This window comes from Diceros bicornis, chromosome 4, assembly GCF_020826845.1.
Source record: "Diceros bicornis minor isolate mBicDic1 chromosome 4, mDicBic1.mat.cur, whole genome shotgun sequence".
Lineage (NCBI taxonomy): Eukaryota > Metazoa > Chordata > Mammalia > Perissodactyla > Rhinocerotidae > Diceros > Diceros bicornis.
This window is the reverse complement of record NC_080743.1, coordinates 92,189,087-92,212,909: the sequence shown is the minus strand read 5'-3', so window position 1 is coordinate 92,212,909 and position 23,823 is coordinate 92,189,087. Positions and strand designations below refer to the sequence as shown.

Here is a 23,823-nt window from a genome sequence, read left to right as displayed (position 1 = left end):
TTAGCATACTTTAAGGTGACTGCCCTGAGAATGACTGCCCATTCAGAATGATAATATGTAAACCAAGTTTATGAACAAGACAACAAGCGCCCCAACCTCAGAATTATCTAAGAACTCAGGGACCGCCGGGCAGGGCTTCCGACCACCTCGCTCAGGGCTCGGGGCCGCCCCTCAGCGTGCCCGCGCGGGCTGGCTCACGGGCGCGGTTACCCTCCCGGGAGGTTCTGAAGAGCCGCGGGCACCTCTCGCCCCGTCCCGGGTCCCTCCCCCAACAACCCAGGTTCTGTCAGGTTTTCACTGCCCCGCCCCCGCCCAAAAGCTGCCAGACAGGCACGTGTACGCGCCTGCGCGCCGCCGCCGGAGGCAGAGACGGCGCCTCAGCTCTTAGGAGCGCGCACGCTGCGCCGAGGGGCCCGGACGCGCGTGCTTCCGACTCGCCTCCTCCTCGGCCCGCCCCTCCCTCGCCTCCTCCTCGGCCCGCCCCTCCCTCGCTTCTTCCTGCCGGGCGGTCCTCCTCCGCTCTCCGCTCCCTCCGCCCTCCCAGGGCTCTGGCCGCCGCGGAGTGAACGGGACGGGCCCGGCCGCAGAGCGCGGGGTGGCGGGTGGGACGCGGACGCCTAGCAGAGTTGTTCCGGCCCTGCCCACGGAGACGTGAGGAGGTGAGGCCAGGGCGGCCTCCTAGGGGCGGGCGGGCAGCCGGGAGCCGTGGGCCGGGCCGGAGGTGCTGGCTCCGGGGCTCAGCCGGGGGAGGGTCGAGGTGGGGGCCGGCCCGGGTCGGGATGCGAGAGGACCTCGGGAAGCGGGCACGGGGCGGGTTCGAGACTGCCCGTCCCCTCGTGTACCCTGCGGTTCTCCGGGTGGCCGCTCCTCGCGGCTCCGGCGGGTGGGCGGGCGGGGTCGGCGCCCCTCACCTGGGGGCGGGGTGCTGACTTCGGCGCTCGCCGCCAGCTCTGCCCTCATGACATTGCCGCCGCCTCCGCCGCCCGCTGCTGCTCTGTGGCTGCTGCCGGGTTCGCAGTCCCAGCAGCCCCGCGTCCGGGGGACGTGTGGTTAGGGTGTTTTCTTACCCACCCTTGGGCTTCTCTGTTCGTGACCGTGTCTCGCCTTCGCCCTCCCTGTGTCTCCGCCCGGTACTTTGCTCCGCTCCTACTGTTGATGCTTGTGGTTTTGCAGTCTGGGATGGGCTGCGTCCTGGGCAGATCTCTACCTGCAAGGAATTCCCCGCTTGAAAGTTGACCGCTTGGCCATGACAGACACCCCCATCCAGGTTGTGGGTGCTCGATGTCTGGATAACTGAGTCAAAGTTTCTGAGACTGGGCTAGTACTTTGCACTGGTCGCCAACGGTGCAGGGCTGGGCAGTGCGTCAGCATGTGGAAAGGGGCCACTGGCCAGCGGGAGGTGGCAGGGTGCTCGGGGACTGGACTGACAGGGTCAGTTTGTGATCTCAGGGCAATGTGTCCACGTGCTTCTGTGTTCTCCTTGGATCTCTAAGATAGAATTACTTTAGACAATGTACTAAAATTTAGGTGGTCACTTGCAGAATTGGTGGTTTCATGCAAGTGAGGAGAAAAGCCAACCTCACTACACTGATGGTAAGGAGAACTTTTGCTTGCTTGACGGATTTCAGTGCTGTTTGGAAACTGATTTCAAGGCCTGGATTTTTGGTACTGGAAGGTTTAGGGATTTTTAATACATTTAAATTTTCTTGTACGTGGTGGGAGGTAGGTATTGCTTGTTGCAATTCTGAAAACATAATTTCATGAATACCTTCTGACTTTACTCATAATAGTGTTTATAATTGCCTTCTGCTGCACTTCTGTAGAATATCCAGTACGATGATGTCAGAAGATACAAAGACGAAGTTTCCTTGTGGTCAAATTGGAAGTGGATTTCATCCATGGAAAATATTGGTCCATGAGCTGCTAGCACTGGAAAACTGGCCTGTGATTCATTATCTCAATAGAGAGTCCCATATGAAACCGACAATGAAATTGCAAAGGAGAAAGACCAGATGAATTTAATGTATACATTATCACCAAGTTGTATTAAATGCTCACCTGCTTGGGGAGTTCGTTGAGACTCTGAGTTAGACTGGTATCTATATTAAATCAGTTCAAAATGTGCTCTGATATTATGTATTAAGAAGTCATTTGGGGAGAAGTGGATGTAGTTGGGCAGTGCTTATATGTGAACGTATTATGTAGCCTACATCGTATTCTCGAAAGCTGGAAACAAGGTAGTAGGTCCCAGTACTGTTGGGGTATGGAGTGAATATACCAACCAACGTAAAAAGGTGTGACTGTAAATGTATGAAGTGTTTTTTTTTTTTTTTTTGGCCCGAGTTATTTGATGGGAATTTTTATATGTTATAGTTGCGATATTCTGCGAATTTTTGTTCCTTTGCTACTTGTTTCAGATAATTTTCTTTTCATTCTAGTGATTTTTTATTATGTTTTTTATTTGAATGACAATTTTATTAGGCATGTGAAACAGAGTTTTCATGTTTATCAGCTCACCAGTTCTAAATTTGTGACTTCTAAAAACTTGTACTTAAAATTTTTTTCTTTGCCTCAGCCCAAACTTGAACTTGTTCAATTACTGTATATTTATTTGAACTCAGATGATACAGCATTAAAGCTGAAAGTCCTTTTATCCATTCTTTTGGAGTAGTCAAAAGAAGGAATTCTGTTGTGCCAAGTAAAAATATTATGAGTGGGAGATAGCCAGGCTTCTAGAGATTAACTTTGAAGAGAGTAGTAGCTAAGTAGCAAAAATTTCTTGTGTAGAGGGTGTAGAACTGGGTCTGCATTCCAGTCTACCATTGTTTTGAAGTGGTGTGGGGATGATTATGGCTGGATAGAGGGTGTTTGGAGGATGAAGTAGATATGTAGCCTATGAGAGTCCCAGGCACAGAGCTTTTTTGCTGTCTCTCACAAGTTTTGATGAGTTCCTACACATGTATAGCTCTTGCCTTATATAACTAGGTCAGCCACTGGGTCTGAGGTTGACCAGCAGCCCAAGGCTATTCCAGCCTCTGATACTGCAAAGACAGCTCAGGATTCTCTTATGGAGATAGTCTTATGAGCATTTGCCACCACAAACAGTGGAGGCAGAGAAAGTACGGACTTGAGCCTGAGTTATGGTAACACATACTCAGTTTTTAAGGAAAGAGGTTAAATATTGTGAGCATGGAGAAAGACATTGCTTGACTTGACTCTTGGCTTTTCAGAGTGGGAAATGAATTTCACTTTATGGTCAGTATTTGAAATTAGGTATAAGTATGTGAACATCAGTGGACCCTAATAAGGAAGAGTTAATGGAATTAAGGAGAACTTGTATCTCAACGTTCTCCTTTTCATACTTCATTTGCTTTCCATATTGCACTCCTTCAACAGATAGGATGCCATAATTGTTTGAGGATAGCAAGTTTGTGTTCATGCTGACTCCTTTTTGTCATCTTTTGGTGTTTTTTGGTGTAATTTTTGGGGATTTTCCTTGGAAACTTCTAGACGTATTCAGTTGACTTAGAATTAGATTTGGGCTAAGATTATTAGTATGTTTGAAATTCTGAGCCTTCTTGTTTTCTAAATAGCCTTAAAAATAGAAAACACAATTCTTTATAAACACTCATGAAAAATCTGGTTACAGACCATGTTGTGATAGACATAGTACAGCCAAAAATATATTCAAGAAACTTCCCCTCTCCTTACCCAATTTAGTAAGCTTAAATAAGAAAAAAATAAGAATATATTTTTTTTCAATAAAAGCCTGATTTTCCTAGAATATCAGGTCTAACCACTGCTGTGCTGTTTTTCCCCTTGCCTACTCTAAATTCAACATGTCGCTAGTCTGTGGCAAAAACTTAATTCTAGTAGGGAATTCTCAGTAACGGAGGGCTTGTTGAGGGATGCAAGCTTGTGATGGAGAATTTGGCTGGGCAACATCAGGTATGGAAATTTACTTTTTTACAGCACTGGTTTTCTTTGTCCCCAGGTTCTCAGTGGGGTGAGGACATGGGCACAAATATCACAGTTACTTGGATCTTTTTCCATACTGTAGGTTTCCTCTTCCTCTCTCCCTCACACCCCTAACTCTTTGCTAAATGAGCCATTGCTACTAGTAGGAATGTGTTGTGTCCCTCAGGTGTGTGTGGCTGAACAAAGGCTGAGAACCTTGGCTCCTTGCTGATACTTCCTAAGGCAAATTTTCACTCCCTGTCATTTGCCTTCTGGTAATATTAATAGGCATTTCTGTTACTCTCATTTTTGAAAAGAAATATAAATTGTGGTGGTGAAGAGACTACATATTTAACCAACAGTAAGATTTATTGCATTGTGTAGTACACATGGAAGAGACTAGGAGATTGTTTAGCTGAACGTCTGTTAAACTGTTTTGAATGTGACTCACAGTAAGAAATAAATTTTATACCCTGATTCAACACCCACAAAAAGTTCAAAGAAGAGTTTGGCGAAACAATACTTATCTTTTCAGGTCCTTGCTGGAGCTGGCTCATCATATTGGTTTGCAAGAGCTGTTGTGCCTTTGTCTTCCCACCTAGCTCCACGTTCAGTGACATATTGGTAGCTTGACATTGGCCGTGGTGGGAGTATTTAGGGAAATCAGCAAATGGTACAATTCGGGGCTTTTACCCCTCTCTGGATAGCCAGTTGTTAAACATGTGCAGCATACCGCCGCCTACAGCTCACTTTGATATTTTCTATTCTATTTCATTAAAAAAACAACAACTAGGTTTTGATCCCCAAATTGATTTTACAACCCGCTAATGGATAACAGCCTATTGTTAAAAACTGGTTTAGTCTACCTTCTTCACTTTGCAGGTGAACAAACTAAAAGATTAAAGTTCAAGGTCATATAGCTAGTTATTAGCAAAGCCAGATATCTGGACTCCTGATCTGGAGTTGTTTCTAGTGGACCTCTCTTGTCTCCTAACCCAACCCATTCATGTAACTCAATTGGAGTACTTAATGTTTGCAAGACATTGTCTTAAGCACTTTGAATAGAGATGAATAAAGCATGAACCATGACCCTGAGGGCTTTATGCATATGTGGGGGATTAAATATGGAAACAAAGATAACATAAGGCAGAAAGTAATGTGTGGTGAAGAGATAAAGATAAGGCTCTACAAGAGTTTAGAGAGAGAAGAGAGAGATTACTTTTAGTTGTAAGGATAAGGGAAGAGGTGACATTTAAACCATACTTTGAAGAATGGGTAGGATTTGGACATGTTGAAATAAGACAAATAGTATAAAGGGAAAGGCCTTTCTGGGCCAGGGGCCAGGGTGATCAAAGGCATAGAGGGAAGGAGCTAGGCAAGAAAGAGTCATTAGTACCAGATGGTGAAGAGCCTTGAATGCCAGTTTTCCTCTCTGCTTTTCAGTTTATCTTTCATTTTTGAATCTGGAGTCATCTAGTACTTCTTAACATTAACTAAGCTTTATATGCTGTGCTCCTTATTAGAATATGACCCAGAGAGCACTTAGAGTAAAAGTTGAAGGGAAAAATTAGTAGTGTTAGGGAAACAACTTTGAGTTTACCCATCCTAAAACTGTTAGAAAGGGAAAATGTTTTCTTTGTAAGGAGACACCATTATTTTTTGTTTTGCCAAACAGACAACATCAAGTTGCTGTAGCAGAGCAGGAAGCAGTTTTGAAAGTCTTTTCAAAGTGCCCTCTAAAATGTGATTTCTAAATGACTGGATCTTAGTTTTTGGAGACGGGTCTGACTGGTTCAGGCAGAAAGACACCTTATACAGATGTACTACTGAGCTGACTAGCTTTCAGAATTTAGGGCAGCAGCAAGACAGGGTATTTCATACCACGGCCAGTCCTGAGGGATTGATAGATTCTTTGCTCAAAGAAGTGCTTTGGATTTCAGCATTTATGTGGTTGACAGCCTGTATGACAGGATGTTTTGAAGTCCTGGATGGAGCTTGCCTTGTTCCGCAGGGGAACTAGGTGGCTCGAAATGAAGATAAATGACAGTAAGTTGTGTCTGTTAATCAAATGGAAGCACTGGTGGTAGTTCTCAAGGTTTTCTCTCTGCTGATGATTTCACACTTACTGCTTCTAATTGAAGTGATGCACAATTTGAAGAGCTTTACTTTTCTTTGACCCGCTAGTTCTATAAAGATAAAAGCCCTTTTAGAGTGTTGCCCAGGTAACAACACATACAGAGACTGTTGGGAGTGTGTGGAAAATTTTGGTAATCTTGGTAATGAAGTTGCTGTAGTAAACAGCTGCTTGGTTGGTAAAAAGCTGGGCTACTTCTGGATGGTTGACAAAGAATTTTTCGATGAGCTATGGTTCCAAAATAGGTATGAATTGTGTCTTTGCCATACTGTTTTTCTCATTTATTTAAGCTTCTGAAATGTAAAGTATAGTGTCCTGTCATTTTAGAAGGTTTCAGCAGTTTCATATGAACTGCTCCACAAGACAGCACACCCCAAATAGGTGATAAGAGTTCAGATGCAGCATGCCTCAGATACCTCACAGCAGTTGAATGGAGTAGCTAATCATGTCAACACAGAGGTGGTGTTTTTAGATGTGTTAGGCTTCACAAATTGAGTTTATTTAGAATCCTTCCAAATTTTCTACCATCATTTTTTGAGGTACATAGTGTGATGTGATGTCCTTAATTTTAACTATGCAAACATTTTGTAAGGTACACACCTACACATAGATGTATGTTTGTATGTATGTACACACACACACCCACCCACCCACCCACCCACACACCCACCCATTAGTTGTTGGAATTTGTGGTGAAAATACAGTCTATTTGGCAAATGACTGAAAACAAGTGTCTGGCTCTTTGAAGACTATTGTGCAATATTCACAAATATGAAAGTAATGCAAACCCGAAGGGATTTTTTTTTTGTATGCCAGATTTCCAGGAAAGGAGCACATTTTGAAAGGCTAGTGTAGAATTCATTCATGTACCAATGAAGGGTTTCTCAACCTCTCCCCTACCCCACATATACACTCATATTCTGCCCCATGTATACACTCATATTCTGCCCTCATTATTAGCAGTAATCAAATTTAGAGGACTTTAAAATCAGACTTCTACTACAGAGAATGCAAATAACAAACACCATTTTTAGAAAAAATAGAAACTTGTGGTTTCCAGTTTTTAAGGCTTAAGAGACATATAACACTAGTTTTTGATAAACCATATAGAGTATTTATTCCGTGCTTCAAGATGTATTTGTCATTTTGAGGCCCTCTGCTAATAGCATTATATAAATGCAAATGGTTGTTAGAGTGGTTATTAGGTATTTACTTGAGTAGTTTATTTCTCTGTAGTAAATTTATCTTCATATGACACTTTTTTAATAGATTACACTTTAGTGAAAAGTTAATCATTGAAGGGAGTCAGTAGATATACTGGCAGACAATGTGGTTTCTTAGGTTGTTTTATAGTAATATTGTTATTTCAGCAGCTATTTGCCATCAAATCTTATTCCTTTATTGTTTTGTTTCCACAAAGCTCTTCTCTCATGAACTGTGTTCTTTCATTTTAAATCTTCGTCTCCTGTTTGCCCTGCTGTTTATGGTCATGTTTGGACTAATGTTTTGATTTGCCTTTGTCCTAATCTTTCTGTGCAAAGATGTATTGCTGCCTATCAAGTTGGTACTGAATTGTAATTCATTTAATGTCTTCTTTCCTCCATCTATTTTTTTTCCCCTCAATATTCTAGAATTTACTCTGACACTAACCCAAGCTTCCCGGTAAAGTTAATGGAAACATGAAATGAGATATTATTATTCAAATCCTGGGACCACCTATTTGCCAGTACAAGTGAACCTATAAAATTTTTATACATGAGTTATGTAGCTTAATTTTTTACTAATGAGTCTAGGCCTCTAAGTTTTTTTCTTTTTTTTAAATTTCTGACATGCGTTTTATATTTCTTGTTAACATTTTCAGTTGTTTTGATAGATGAAACGGGTTTCTCCTGTTGTAATTGGTTTTACAAACAATAAAATCGCAGTCTTTGCCATTTAAAGATACCAGATAAAGTTTTTAAAAGATACTCTAATAATACTAAGTTAGAGGAGCCGGTTTGTTTAGCAGTTAGTGTGATACTTCCCATTTTGCTTATACATTTCGTTACGTTTGCATGCTAATTGGAGTGGAACTTGATTTTGTTCCACTGATAATTTATGTTTCTAAATTAGAGCTTTAGCGATCTTTGTACTTTTGAGAATTTCATTTGGAAGAGGATCATAATAGTAGATTCTAGAAATTTTGGTTGGCGAAGGGCTGGGAGAGGGGAAAAATAGTTATTAAGCTGCAAATGACTAAAAACATTTTTTGGTTTTGTGGAAGATAATGTAGGTAGAACACAAGACCTTTGTTCTTGATCTAGTGCTGCCGTGAGATTCAGAAGAAATAAATGATTTGCGGTTTTTTCTTTTTGCATAATAACAATGATGATAACAATGATGAACTAATATTAATTGTTTATATGTTAGTTATTTTATAAGATAATGTGCATTATCTAGTTAATCTTCACAATAACTGTATGAGGTGGGAACTATTATAATAGTCCCAGTTTGTAGATGAGGAAGCAGGCTTAGAGAAGTTGAGTAACATGCTTAAGATCACACAGCTCTTAAAAGGCAGGTCTCTCTTGCTCCTAAATCTGCCTCATAGTGACTCTCAACTATTACTCTATATTGATGATTGTTTAAATGGGGATGATGATACTTGCTTTGCCTATTTCATAGAGTGGTTATGAGAATAAAAAAGAGTAAGGTTTACAAAAGAACACCTGGTGTTTTCATTTTACTGGATAATTTTTGAGAAGCCAAAGAAATCTTTGAAATAGATAAGCACATAGATTACTTTGTAATCACTAATACCATAAAATGTTAAAAAATGAATATTTGAAAGGCTGATATCTGCAAAGTAGAAGACATATTTTGTGTGAGTTCAGAGAGTCAGTGAGTGAAAGGCAAAGGAGGGCAGAAATGTGGGGGTGTAGTGAATAAAAAGTGGATTGGATGGGGGCTGGCCCCGTGGCGTAGTGGTTAAGTTTGAGTACTCTGCTTCGGCAGCCCCGGGTTCATGGGTTCGGATGCCAGGCGAAGACCTATGCACCGCTTGTCAAGGCATGTTGTGGCGGTGTCCCAATAAAGTAGAGGAAGGTGGACATGGATGTTAGCCCAGGGCTAGTCTTCCTCAGGAAAAAGAGGAGGATTGGCAATGGATGTTAGCTCAGGACTAATCTTCTTCACACACACACACACAAAAGTGGATTTCATGATCTCTAGCAACCTGAATTCTTTCTGCAATGAGGAGGAGTATATGTACATAACATTAGGTGACCTCTAAGATCCTTCCAACATCGAGGATCTATGAGTCTTTGTAATGGGTGACTTTTTTCCTATTCTAATACCTCAGAATAGCTAGATATGCCCAAAATAACTTTTTTATTTTAGTTGGATCATCAACAGTCACTATTCTTTAAATGTCAATTTTTTGCATTTAGGATGAACAAAATTATATAGTTGCCTCAGAAAAATACAGTATGTATTTTTGCTTCCCCCATCAAGATAAAAAGACTTTTTTGAGGGTATGGTGAGTAAAACAGCTTAGTAGTATGTTGTCACATGCTTGTACTTAATACTTTTCTTATGACTTGCCCTTAAATTTAGATTTCCTCAGTGTGTATTTTTAGAAGAAAGTTAATATCGTTATGAGTGTGAAAGGTCGTTTTTATTGTATGGAGTGTTATGGCTTTATGGTTCTTTATACAGTTGGTTTCATTCTCTGACATTGTTTTATTCAACAAGCATTTATAAGGCAGAGTATGGATTCAGTGCTAGAGGAGCAAAGGTAAGAGATTCTTAAGGAGCTGACGGTTGTATTGGAGAAACATATAAATACAGTGGAGTGTAGCAAGGATGGGGCAGCATAGGATGTGTCTTAGAGGAAAGCTTCAGAGGGTAGTGTAACCTGGTCCAGGGTTTCAGGTAGGGATACTTGGAATATCTGAGTTGAGTTTAAAAGAGACAAGAGAGACATTTTAGATAGAAGTATGAAAATTTGAAATTGTTGACTCTTCATCTATGTAGACCCAGTGGCAGCTCCTCATCTCTCTGAAATATTGCAAAAACCCCAAAGTAGGTGTCATTTTTATAAGTAATTTTTAGCTCTCACTGAGATCTTATTTTTATTTTATATATGATGCTTGTGGTTTCTAAGGTGGCAGATGAGAAGGAGGCATAATTTAGAAGTTGCAAGATGCTATCATAAATAGATGTACTGATAACAGGACAGTGAGTTGCTGATATGATAGCAGTGAAGAAAATAGGAAAAACTATGTATATAAAAACAAAATCTGAAAGCCATAGATAGTATAAGGAAAACAGCCTTGCACAATCTAATTAGCTTTAGGTTATCTAATAGTATAGTATACTGTCATGTTCTCTCTTACCAAGAAAAGGTTAACTATATGGTCTACATAGTACATTTATGAAGGCATATGCAGCACAGTGATTGCTATATAACATTGGCTAGAAATATTTTGCTTCTATAAGACATCAGAGTTAGGGTTCTTCACCATTTCGGTACTATGTACTTTTGAGAGCGTGGATCACTTTTGAGAGTGTGGATCAGATAGTCTTTCTATCCTGAATGGCTTGTAGTTGTGGTCTTAGCATAGATAGCATTATTTTGAAAGCCTTCACTGAGACTGTAGGCTTGGTTAGAAATCTCTCATATGTGCTATCAGAGCGTCCTGTTTTCCTTCCATCCTGTGATACTAATAACATCATATTGTAACTTGTTTGTTTCTGCATTAGACTATAGGCTTTTCAAGAGCAAAAACTATTTCGTTTAGGACTCTGAAATTGGTTTACCCTTTGTTTGAATCTTGGCTCTGTGTGGCATTGGGGAAGTTATCTGTAAAATGGGATTAATAGTACTTACTGCATAGAGTTATTTATCTTGAATAAGTTCATGAATGTAGAGGAGACATAGCACAGTTCCTGGCGCACAGTTAAGTTCTCATGTTTCCTCCTTTCTTTCTTGTGTCTGGCACTTAGTAGGACTTTCAGTAATACTTTTTTAAGTGAATTTGTAGAGTATGATAGAGCTGAATTGGATCTATGTATTTGTCTATCATTAACTTTATTAAATGAAAATCTCTTAAAATGAATAATAACTAATATATAAAAATACAGTCTTTGAGCTAGATGGAAGCAAATTATTTTGTCTCTAAATTAGATTACCAGCCTGCAAAACTTTCTCCAGCCCTTGTCAAGCTTGTGATTGTTATGGTGGCAGTGGGTTTAAAGTAGGTGGAAAAGATTGTAGAGTTTCTTTTCCTGGACTTGCTGCTTTCTGCCCTTGTTCACTTGTATTGGTGGCTGTGCCTCTTACTGCCATCACCTTGGCCTTTTTATAATGGGATTGTTATTGATCTGTTTCTTGGGGAGGAAAGAACCCTGAATCTGCCAGGCTTACCAGCTGTGTGACCTTGGGTAAGTAACCTTAATTCTGGGTATATATATCTGTACAATGAAATACCTCATGACTCTGTAAAATTTAAGAAAGAAAATAGATGCCTGGTGTATGGAAGGTGCTACATACATGGCAGGTATTCTCGGCCTTATTACCAAGCCACAATCCTCACTATTCCTTGTTTATTAGTAACGTTAATTGACAGCAGCAAACCAAGAAATAGGGTGAGGGAGAATTGGCAGAAGTGGCAATGGCAGAAATGGCAGAAATTGAGCACCAACATTCTTGACCTCAAATGGAAGACGTGGATGGGGAGGACCTTTATGTGAAGGCTTACAGGTGGAACCAGATTGGATCAGATGTGGCATATCTGTATTCGGGCTTAAAACCTCATAAACCAGGCAGGTGGTATTTTTTTTTTTTTTTAGTTATTAAAATGCTTACAATACTAAACTACTTACTTGATTAGAGAATGGTTTTTCGTTGAGCTGAATCCAGTTTATTCAAGACTTATGGACTGTTGAGTTGTTCTTTTGTGATAATGTATTAACACATTTCTGGAATGAAGTATTTTTTTCCGCTTTAATGCCACGTGCTGTTGAGATCTATAATGCTGCAACTGCTAGTGGGATCTGCCTTTTCATTATGTCTCTGCTGTTTGCAAGGCACTGTGTTTGGTGCTGTGGAGGAGTGTAAAGAAGTGTAAGGCGTAAACCATGTCTTTCAGAAACTTGACTGTAGCGGGGAAAGTAATATATACATGTATTAAAAATAACTGATTTTTAGAAAGAGCAGAATTATTGACTGAAAACAAACATCTTGTACTCTGAGCCCAATGTCCCTAGCATTGATTTAAGGTAAATAGTTTTGCTGGGAAGGAGTCGTAGGCTGTTGTGTATGCCGGTGTCAAAAATTAATAGAAAAGTTGGAAACTGAAGTTTCTGACTAATGTTAATTTTTTCATCTTATTTGAAAATCTATATTGCTTCTAAAGATTTTAAAAATTATCCATAAATCTTAAAGTGTCTTTACTTCGTCACCTTCAAATGTGATCAGTGAAAAGTTTAATTATTATTGTTTTTTTTGTGAGGAAGATCAGCCCTGAGCTAACATCCAATGCCGAGCCTCCTCTTTTTTTTTTTTTTTTTTTTGCTGATGAAGATCGGCCCTGGCCTAACATCCTTGCCCATCTTCCTCTGCTTTATGTGCGATGCCACCACAGCGTGGTTTGACAAGCGGTGTGTCGGTGCGCGCCCAGCATCCGAACCTTCGAATCCCGGGCTGCCGAAGCGGAGCGTGCACTTAACTGTTGCCTCACCGGGCTGGCCCCGAAAAGTTTAATTATTTTATGCATCTTCCAAAGTAGATTAAGTTAAATCATCACAATTTAGATATTTTCCTATGACAGTATTTTATCTTAATTTGTGTGTCACTTGAAAAAAATTGAGTTAGTGCCAAATTTATTATTGAATCTGTTTGTAGTATGTTTTATACTTAAATGGTACACATTTTGATCAAAAGAAGCATTGCCAGCCCCCCTCCTCAACCCCCTGCTGTGCCTTGACTAAAACTTGGATATAAGAGAATCTCTAATCAGAACGCTTTCTCCTTAGATTTTCCTGTTGCTGACTTCTCCTTGTCATTCAGATCTCTTTTCATTTTCTCTGAGTCTTTCCCAAAACCACCCGATCTATTAAGCGGTCCCTTGATCCTCTAGGCTTGCTCTGCCATGTTGCCCTGTGTAGTTTAATTCAAAATACTTATCCCTAGCGTAGAAACGTCCTTCCCTCATTTTTTATTTACTCCTTTCTTCCTAGCCCCCAGTAGCGTGTAAACTCCTTGAGAGCAAGGACTTAACTGTTTTTTCACTTCTGGTATTTCTAGAGCTTCGAATAAAGCACTCAATAAAATTTTGTTGATAACCGAGTGAAGCAGATATTCTTGCCCCTAACTAGCTTTAAGACTTTCTTGAAAGTTATTTCACTTCATTATGCTTTACTTTCTTCTTCTGAAAAATAGGTGAGGCTTGGGAGAGGAAAGAGATTGAATTAGATTGCCTCTAAAATCCCTACCGTTGAAAGGCCTGCTATTAGCCTAATGTGAGTTTTGAGTTCTGTCTAATGGCCTTGATGAATATGTGCTCAGCTACTTAATTACTTTCTTACTCTGTCTTCTCTTAAAACTAGTAGTGCATATTTATATTTGCAACATTACTGACAGCATTGGAGAGTCAACTCCGATTGCAGAATCAGGTGTCTTGGTGTATCTGGATTATTAAAGAGATTAGATCTGCAACATGATTTCTGTTTTGATGATCAGATTAATTAAGATAAGTTTCTTTGGCGTATCCAAGTACTAGGTTGAACTGATCTTTCTGGTATTTACTCTAAATATCAGGAAATTTGACTCATTTCAACTTTTTAATTATTTTTAATTATGAAACTTATAATTTACATGAAATAAACCTTGAGATAATATATGTATAAATAAAATGAGAGTTTATATAAAGAGTAATGTTTGAATAATTTCTGGAAGGTGGTGGGGATTGTGGATAAAAATTATGGTTTTTCGTTTGGTCTGTGTGACTAGAATTTTAGACACTTGGACCATGCATTCTTCACTTGGGAAAGCTTCATTATTGTAATGAACAAAAACATTTTTTGAAATGGGTAGAGGAAATGAGCAGACAGTTGATAGCAGAGGAAATAAAACCTATAAGCAACTGGTAGAAGAATGTTAGATCTTATCAGTAATCATTAAAGAAATACTTATTAAAGCAAAATGAAATATTACTTTATACCTATTTCAAATGTTTTGAAAATAGTAATACATAATGCTGGTTAGGTTTTAGCAAAGCAGGCATTTTCAAATATTGCTAGTGGATTGTAATTTGGCAGTATGTATCTAGAATTGTTAGACTGTTAGCAACCTTTTAGTAAACCTTTGATTTAGTAGTTTCACTTGAGAATATCCTAAAGAAATAACCACGGGAAAAAAAAAGGAAAAGATAAAATACAGATGTATGCAGGAGAATATTCAGAGCAGCATTATTTATAGTAGCAGCTATTGGAAGCAACTTAAATTTCCAACAGTAGGAGACTTTAAGTTATGATACATCTATTCTGAGAACCATTATGTAGCATAAAAATAATTACAAAGACTATATTAGCATAAGGAAATGCCTATACATTTGAGGAAGGGTGAATGTAACTAAAGTATATAAGAAAAAGATGAGGAATGGACTAAAATGCTAATTGTGTTAGCATGATAGGATTATGGTAATGTTTTTGTTTTCTAAATTTTCTAAATTTATGTAACTTTTTTTTGTTTGTTTTTGGTGAGGAAGTTTGTTTTTGGTAAGCGAACATCTGTTGCCAAACTTGGCTTTGCTTTTTGCTTAAGGAAGATTGTCCCTGTGCCGATCTTCCTCCATTTTGTATGTGGGATGCCGCCACAGCATGGCTTGATGAGCAGTGTTTAGGTCTGGGCCCAGGATCCGAACCTGTAAACCCCAAGCGTCTAAAGCGGAGCTCACGAACTTAACCACTGTGCCACTGGGCTGGCCCCATAAATTATGTAACTTGTATAATGAGAAAAGTATAAATGAAATCAGATTTTGCTAGCAGTGATCATTTTGTTAGTATACGCAGGGTTGTTAGATTTAGCAAATAAAAATACATGCAATATCTGGGACATACTTATACTAAAAATTTGTTGTGTATCTGAAGTTCAAATTTAAACTGGGTGTCCTATGTTTTATCTGACAACTCTAAGTATAACACATTTTGCTTACAGTTTAATGTTATTGAGAAATGTTGGGATACTCTGCTTCTCAAATAATTCTAATTATTGTTTTTAATTCTGTTAACTATTTTTTTTTTAAACTCCCAGGATTATTTACCTGAGAGAGTTACTTTTATGGTCTAGTTTTATTTCAGGACTAGTTTTGGGGTGATGCTCAAGGGAAATATCCTTCAATGTTTGGTAAGAGTAATTCAGAAACCTTATTATTTAACAAAAGCGTGATAATGATGGATGCTTCCTGTTTACCTTAGATAGGAGGATGATTTGTTAAGCTGCCAATTTTCAAGTCTTAAAAATAATGGTATTTCTGTGGTGAAATATGTTTATACATGTATCTGGGAAGGTGCTTTCCATATAGCAAACCTATTCACAGAATGTTTGAGAGGTCAAGAAAATTAGATAAGAAGGAAAGGTGAAATAAGATTGTAACTACTCTCCTTTGCAACTGGAACTTTTTGTAACTTTCATATGAAAGTTAAAAACTTTTTGTAAGCTTCATATTTGAAGTGAAAATAAAATGACATTTGTAAGAAATTCCAGCAGTTTTCTGAGTCTTAAAGGAGAACTAGATAATCTTCCCACACAATAAAATGTCAGGACTTTTTCGTTTGAAAAATATGGTATGAAATTTTGGGGTCTAGCTGAAGATGAGTCATATGAAGATGAAGATCAATTTAGTAATCATTGTTGATAGAGTTAATGTATTCAGTCAAGACCTTTGATGTATTAGGTGCTAAGTGTTCACTTAGAGACCTGCCCTCATGGAGTTTATAGTTTAATGGGGACGTAGGCAATTACAGTGCTCTGTGATAAGTATAATGAGAGGGCCATATGAACTGCAGTGGTAGCTCAGAGGAGGGGCACCTTGCCAGGAAGAGAGATGATGTCTAACTGAGGAAGAGCAGGAGTTAGCCAGGGAAATTAAAATGGGAGTGCTGGAGGGTGAGAGCAGATGTGAAGGCCCAGAGGCAGGGAAGAACAGCACATTTGAAGAATGAAAAAAGGAAGTTCAGTATGGTTTGGACAGCAGAGTATATGAGGGAAGGGGGAGAGCAGGTGGTGACAAATGAAGGTGTAAAGATAAGCAGGGGCCAGATAATGCTGGGCCTTACTCATCATTTAAGAAGTTTGGGCTTTATTCTAAGAATAATGTGACATCAGATTTTTGTTCTAGAGAGATTATTTTGGCCTAGCTGGGTAGAATGAATTTGGAGAGACGTAAGGCTGGAGTCAGGAAGACAATTTAGAAAATTATTACAATAATCCACGTAAGTGAAGTAGGGTGGAAGTAGTGAAGTTGAAGAAGAGTGGACAAATTTAAATTTTGGTGAGGTAAAATCAATAGGACTTCGTGATATGTTAGATTTAGGGGTGAGAGAGAAGGAGTCACTGATTCTTGGGAAGCTTTACCAAGAGGAATTAAAGGAGAACGGTTTTGGGGGAAGAAAATATGAGTTCAAGGTTTGATGTCTATGAGGTAAACATTGTAGGTGTCTGTAGGCAACTTGACCTGTGGTTATAGAACTTGAGATGTCTGGGTTTGAAATGTGTTAATTGACACTAAGTGAGTACAGTAGAAGAGGCCCACAGTGGAATCCTGAGCAACTCACTTTTAGAGATGGAAGAGGAACTTTAAAAGGAAAAAAAAGGATTGTTTCTAAAAACTTACATGTTTATATATTTTTCTTCTGTTCACGTGTATTTATTTCTATTTTGTTTTGTTACATCTCTTTCCTCTATTAGATTATAAACCCCATAGGACAGGACCGTGTCTCTTGTTCACCTCTGTATGCACAGTACTCTGCACATAGTATGCACTCAACAAATATTTGTTGAGTGAATAATTATAGTTTTCTCTATTATTGTATTCCTTTTGTTCCTCATGTGAGTCTTTTAGTTGTGGGCATTCATTTCATATTAAAATTTTGCCACTTATACCAGAAATGTCTGTGTTAATCTGCTAGGGCTGCCATAACAAAATACTACCAACTGGGTGGCTTAAACAATAGAAATTTATTTTCTCACAGTTCTGGAGACTAGAAGTCCAAGATCAAGGTGTTGGCGGGTTTTATTTCTCCTGAGGACTCTCTTTGGCTTGCAGGTGGTCACCTTCTCTCTCTGTCCTCATATAGTTTTTCCTCTGTACCCTCACATCCCTGGTATCTCTGTGTGTCCAAATTTCCTCCTTAAAAGGGCACCACTCAGATTGGATTAGGGCCTACCCTAATGGCCTCATTTTTAACTTAATCACTTCTTTAAAGGCCCTACCTCCAAATATAGCCACATTCTGAAGTACTGGGGGTTAGGGCTTCAACATATGAATTTTAGGGGGACAGAATTCAGCCTATAACAAGTGTTTTACTGCTGGTTTGTTCAAATCAAGATATAATCAAGGACTATGCAGTTGCATTTAGTTGTGAATTTCTTACGTCCATTTTAATCTACAACACATCATCTTTTTGTTCTCATAACTGTCTAGACAGCCAGTTGTCCTATAAAATATCTCACATTTTAATTTGCCTGTTTTCTGTATCCTGTATTTTCTGTAAGCTGAAACCGAGATCTAAAAGCTTGCTTAAATTATAACATTTTGAGCACCAGTATTCATAGTTGGTGTTGTATATATCATAATATATTATATCTGGAGGCACATATTTAATTATCCTACTCTTAGTGATGCTGAGATTGATCACTGTGTGGTAAAGTGGTGACAAAATCTAATTGTTCTCTTTTAAAGTTTATTTTTTCCCTTATAACCAACAAGTTATCTGTGGCATAATACTTTGACTCTAAGTACCATATAGTTTTGATAATTGTTGTTTAGAGTAATGTGGTTGCCTGAATGACATCACTAAGGGTTATTATGAATAGAGAACGTTTGTCATTTTTTTGCTTTTCAGCATTTGAACCCCTTTCCTGTGTTTTGCAAATTCTCCCAATTTATGGGTCAGAGCCTTCCTTTTACTAGAAAAGCTGAAAATGTGAAATGCTTTATTCCCAGCTGCCTTTTCATCTAGGGCGTGGATACATACCTAGATTCATCAGTCAAATATACCTACCTCCAATTTTGGACTTGAAGCTAGTAACATAGAGAAGATGGCACTGCACAGAATCCATTCTGGTGATGCGTGGTAGCAGTAGCTACTATCTCACTTAGTTTTAGAAGCAGCAGAGGCAGTGGTTCTAAGTATGGCATCCACCCAGTGTCTAGACTGTTGAGCTATGACATCTGTGCCCAGCAGCAGCAGTAGAGGAGCAGTGGTGTCATTACTAGACAGGTTGAGGCATCCTTTGGGGCATATTCTTGGCTGTGTGGCCTTTATAAGTCCAGTTCCTTGCTGTTCTGGAGATAACTTTTTTTTGTGTATGTGTGTGAGGAAGGTTAGCCCTGAGCTAACATCCCTTGCCATTCCTCCTCTTTTTTTACTGAGGAAGATTGGCCCTGGGCTAGCATCCGTGCCCATCTTCCTCTACTTTATATGGGATGCCACCACAGCGTGGCTTGACAAGCAGTGTGTCTGTCCGTGCCCCAGATCTGAACCTGGGAATCCTGGGCCTCTGCAGCAAAGCGTGCGAATTAAACCGCTACACCACAGGGCCATCCTCTGGAGATACTTTTTTTTTTTTGTGAGGAGGACCAGCCCTAAGCTAACATTCAATGCCAATCCTCCTCTTTTTTGCTGAGAAAGACTGGCCCTGGGCTAACATCCGTGCCCATCTTCCTCTACTTTATATGGGACGCCGCCACAGCATGGCTTGACAAGCGGCGAACCCGGGGCCGCCCCAGCGGAGTGGGTGCACTTAACTGCTTGTGCCACTGACCGGCCCTTCCCAGCCTTTCTTGAAGGCTGGAGTGGCCGTATAATTAAGTTTAGGTAATTGGGGTGTAAGTGGAAGTATCCTTGCAGCAACTTGTTGGAACTTGGCTTAAGTGATAGGTGGTATACATCCTTTTTTTTTTAGTTTGGTCCTTTCCTCAGTCTTACTGTGTTACCACACAAAATTGGGGTTCTCCTGCCTGATGTGCATAAAAAAAGCCAATTATTACGGCATCGGCTTTTGAGTAAAAAAGGTTTATTGCTGGATCAATTTGCAAGGAGACAGGAAGCGTATGCTCTCGGATCTGTTTCCCTGATCCAGGGCTTGGGGCAGAATTTATGGGATGAAGGGCAGGGTGATCTGAAGTGTGGAGATAGATAACTGGAGGTAAGGAGAAGTGAGGTAATTGATGATCTTTGCAAGCGTAGTCAAGCTTCATGGCTTTTCATAAGACGCATGTTCACAAAATGGTGGTGTTAGTATGATCTGGCGGTGGAGTTTTCAGCCCTTTGACGTCAAAAGGGCCACATATCTCTCATTTGTGCAGGCCCAGTTGTTGGGTTGGTGGTCTCAACTGGCTTGAACTGGACAAGAGATCTTAATACCTGAAAAACTACTCTTAATTACTCTGTTGATAAGATGGGGTCAGTTGAATTTGTCCTAGAGGGCCCTTGGTTATAAATACCTGTAAAATGCCAAAGGGAAAGGTGTTAAAAGGAAAGGAATAGAATCTCTTTGAAATGGAAATTGCTAATACAGAAGGATTACATAGAACCTGCTACAATGGCAAACTATTTGCCAGAGGAATTAAAATTTGTTGGGGGCAGCAAGAATACCAGAGTTGTATGGAAAACTGTTTATTAGATTAGTAGTGCTCAGTTGGTGAATTTGAATCTGTGGATCTTGGAGCAGCAAACACCTAGAGCAGCAGTAGCGCTCACTTGGTGAATTTGAATCTGTGGATCCTAGAGAGCCCCTCCCAACCTATCATTCTCAGAAATTTCCAACTCATAAAGATGCTTCATGTGAAATGTCAGCAAACCTTGGGAATAAAGTGGCAACAAGGCTTTCAAGTTATATGAGCAGCCTCCTTTTATCTTCTTGCTTTTAACCCCATGATGCTATTTTTATTTACTTTTAATTTTTGAATAGACTGTTTTTCAGATCAGTTTTAGGTTTGCAGCAAAATTGAGCAGAAAGTACGACGAGTTCCCATTTATCCCCTTGCCCCACACATGCACAGCCTACCCCACTCTCAACATTGGGCATCAGAGTGGTACATTTGTTACAATTGACGAACCTATATTGACACATCGTAGTCACCCTAAGTCTATAGTTTTCGTTAGGATTCATTCTTGGTTTTGTACATTTTATGGGTTGGGACAAATGTACAATGACGTGTATCCACCACTATAGTATCAAATTTTATTGCCCTAAAAATCCTCTGTGCTCCACCTTTTCATCCTTTCCCCCTAACCTCTGGCAACCACTGATCTTTTTACTGTTGCCATAATTTTGCGTTTTCTGGAATATTATATAGTTGGAGTTATATAGTATATAGCCTTTTCAGATTGGCTTCACTTAGTACTGTGCATTTAAAGTTCTTTCATGTGTTTTCATGGCTTGATAGTTCATTTCTTTTTAGCAATGAATAATATTCCATTGTCTGGATTATTATTTATTTATCCATTCACCTATTGAAGGACATCTTGGTTGCTTCCAAGTTTTGGCAATTATGAATAAAGGTGTTGTAAATATCCATGTGCACGTCTTGTATGGACATAATTTTTCAACTCCTTTAGGTAAATACCAAGGAGCATGATTGCTGGATCGTATGGTGTAGTTGTGGTGACAGCCCTTCACTGCTTATATTGTTGTTAGCTGTATATGGCAATGATTCTTAACCTGTGAGGGTTCATAGACTCCATTGAAATGTGATTCTAGGGATAGGAGGAATCCGGGAGGGATCTGTCAGTGCTCTCAGCCATCCTCTTATCTCTGATGACAGGATCTGGGAAATGTGGGGAGACCTGGAGATGCTTTGTAATCTTTTAGATCTTAACTTCAGAGTCTACTGGTTATGGACTGTTCAGTAAGTAAATATCCCAGTTGAGATGAAGAAAATTGTATGCAGCTTGCTTTGAGAATTATAGAGCTAAAGTATTTTGAAGGGTGATTTTAAATTTTATTTCTTTTAGATTTTATGTATACAGTAGTCTCTCCTTATCTGTGGAGGATACGTTCCAAAACGGCCAGTGGATGCCTGAAACTGCAGATAGTACCAAACCATATATATACTATGATCTTTCCTTTACATACATACTTTTGATAAAGTTTAATTTATAAATTAGGCACTGTAAGAGATTAACAACAATAACTAATAATAAAATAGAACAATTATAACAATATACTGTAATAAAAGTTACTATAGATCTTAGCAACTTCAGCATGCGATTTTTTTTCTTTCTTTAAGTCGAGAACTTCCATCTTTTCAGTGAAAGGAAGTACTTTACCGCTTCTCTTTGGCATATCCGAATTGCCAGTATCATTACTCTTGCGCTTTGGGGCCGTTATTAAATAAAATAAGGGTTAGTTGAACACAAGCACTGCAATACTGTTAACACTCGATCTGATAACCCAGATGGCTACTAAGTGACTAACAGGCAGGTAGCCTATACAGCATGGATGTGCTGGACAAAGCAATGATTCATGTCCTGGGTGGGACGGAGCAGGACGGTGTGAGATTGCATCGTGCTACTCAGGATGGTGGGCAATTTTATTCATAAAATTTATTAATAAATTTTATTTGTGAATTGTTTATTTCTGAAAGTTTTCATTTGATATTTTTAAACCGCAGTTAACCACGCAGGTAACTGAAACTGGAAAGTGAAATCGCAGATAAGGGGGGACTACTGTAATTAAAATGATTTTTTTTTTTGTTTTATTTAAAGAAATACAAAATTATACATTCAAATAATTCTTTCTTTTTTTTTTTTTTTTTTTTTTTTTTTTTTTTTTTTTTTTTTTTGTGAGGAGATCAGCCCTGAGCTAACATCCGCCAATCCTCCTCCTTTTTTGCTGAGGAAGACGGCTCTGGGCTAACATCGGTGCCCATCTTCCTCCACTTTATATGGGACGCCGCCACAGCATGGCTTACCAAGCAGTGCGTCGGTGCGCGCCCGGGATCCGAACCAGCGAACCCCGGGCCGCCGCAGCGGAGCGCGCGCACTTAACCGCTTGCGCCACCGGGCCGGCCCCAATAATTCTTTCTTTTTTTAATTAATTAATTTTTTTTATTGTGAAATTTTTGTTGTACATTGTTTATCAGTCACCATATAAGTGCATCCCTCTACCCCTTGTGCCCGCCTCGCACTCCCCAGCCCCTGGTAACCACCAAACAGTTGCATCTGTCTGTGTGTTGGTTTATCTTCCACATATGAGTGAAATCATGCACTGTTTGTCTTTCTCTTTCTGGCTTATTTCACTTAACATAATACCCTCCAGGTCCATCCATAGTGTTGCAAATGGGACGATTTTGTCTTTATTTATGGCTGAGTAGTAGTCCATGGTGTGTGTATATATATATATATATGTATATATGTGTGTATATATGTGTATATATGTGTATATATGTATATGTGTGTGTATATATATATATATGTGTATATATATATATATATATATATACATATATACACACCACATCTTCTTTATCCAATCATCAGTCGAGGGACACTTGGGTTGCTTCCATGTCTTGACTATAGTGGATAATGCTGCAGTGAACATAGGGGTGCATAAGCCTCTTTGGATTGTTGATTTCAGGTTCGTTGGGTAGATACCCAGTAGTGGGATAGCTGGATCATAAGGTATTTGTATTCTTAATTTTTTTTTTTTTTTTTTTGTGAGTAGCAGAAAGTAACATTTACTTGTCTGAATTTATTATATTTGTAAACAAAGAGTCTGAAAAGAGACAATGAAATTTGTTAAATTTTTTTGTGTGTGTGAGGAAGATCAGCCCTGAACTAACATCCAATGCCAATCTTCCTCTTTTTGCTGAGGAAGATTGGCCCTTGGCTAACATCCGTTCCCATCTTCCTCTACTTTATATGGGATGCCACTACAGCATGGCTTGACAAGCGGTGAGTCTGTGCGTACCCGGGATCTGAACCTGTGAACCCTGGGCCACAGAAGCAGAGCGCACGCACTTAAGCACTGCACCACTGAGCCGGCCCAAAAATTTGTTAAATTTTGATAAAGCTTGTTCAGCTTTAATAGATTTGTCAATTTATCAATAAGAGAATTTTTTTTTTAATTTTTTTTTTATTGATGTTTTAATGGTTTCTAACATTGTGAAATTTTGGGTTGTACATTTTTGTTTGTCCATCACCCCATATATGACTCACTTCACCCCTTGTGCCCACCCCCCACCCCCACTGCCCGGGTAACCACAGTCCAGTTTTCTCTGTCCATGTGTTGGTTTATATTCCACATATGAGTGAGATCATATAGTGTTTGTCTTTCTCTTTCTGGCTTATTTCACTTAACATATGTATTCTTAATTTTTTGAGGACTCTCTATACTGTTTTCCATAGAGGCTGCGCCAGTTTGCATTCCCATCAGCAGTGGATTAAGGTTCCCATTTCTCCGCAGCCTCTCCAGCATTTGTTGCTTTTTGTCTTGGTGATTATAGCCATTCTAACGGGTG

At 39.4% G+C, this 23,823-nt stretch overlaps 1 protein-coding gene across 3 annotated transcripts in view; it reads left to right on the top strand.

The window, feature by feature from the left end:
* The first annotated feature begins 516 nt into the window (after nucleotides 1-516).
* The window catches only part of RABGAP1L (RAB GTPase activating protein 1 like), a 689,292-nt gene continuing 665,985 nt past the window's right edge, over nucleotides 517-23,823 (top strand). For all 3 annotated transcript variants that reach the window (XM_058540018.1, XM_058540017.1, XM_058540019.1), the window contains exon 1: nucleotides 517-659. The gene's annotated coding sequence lies outside the window, so the exon portion shown is untranslated. The remainder of the gene's footprint in view (nucleotides 660-23,823) is intronic.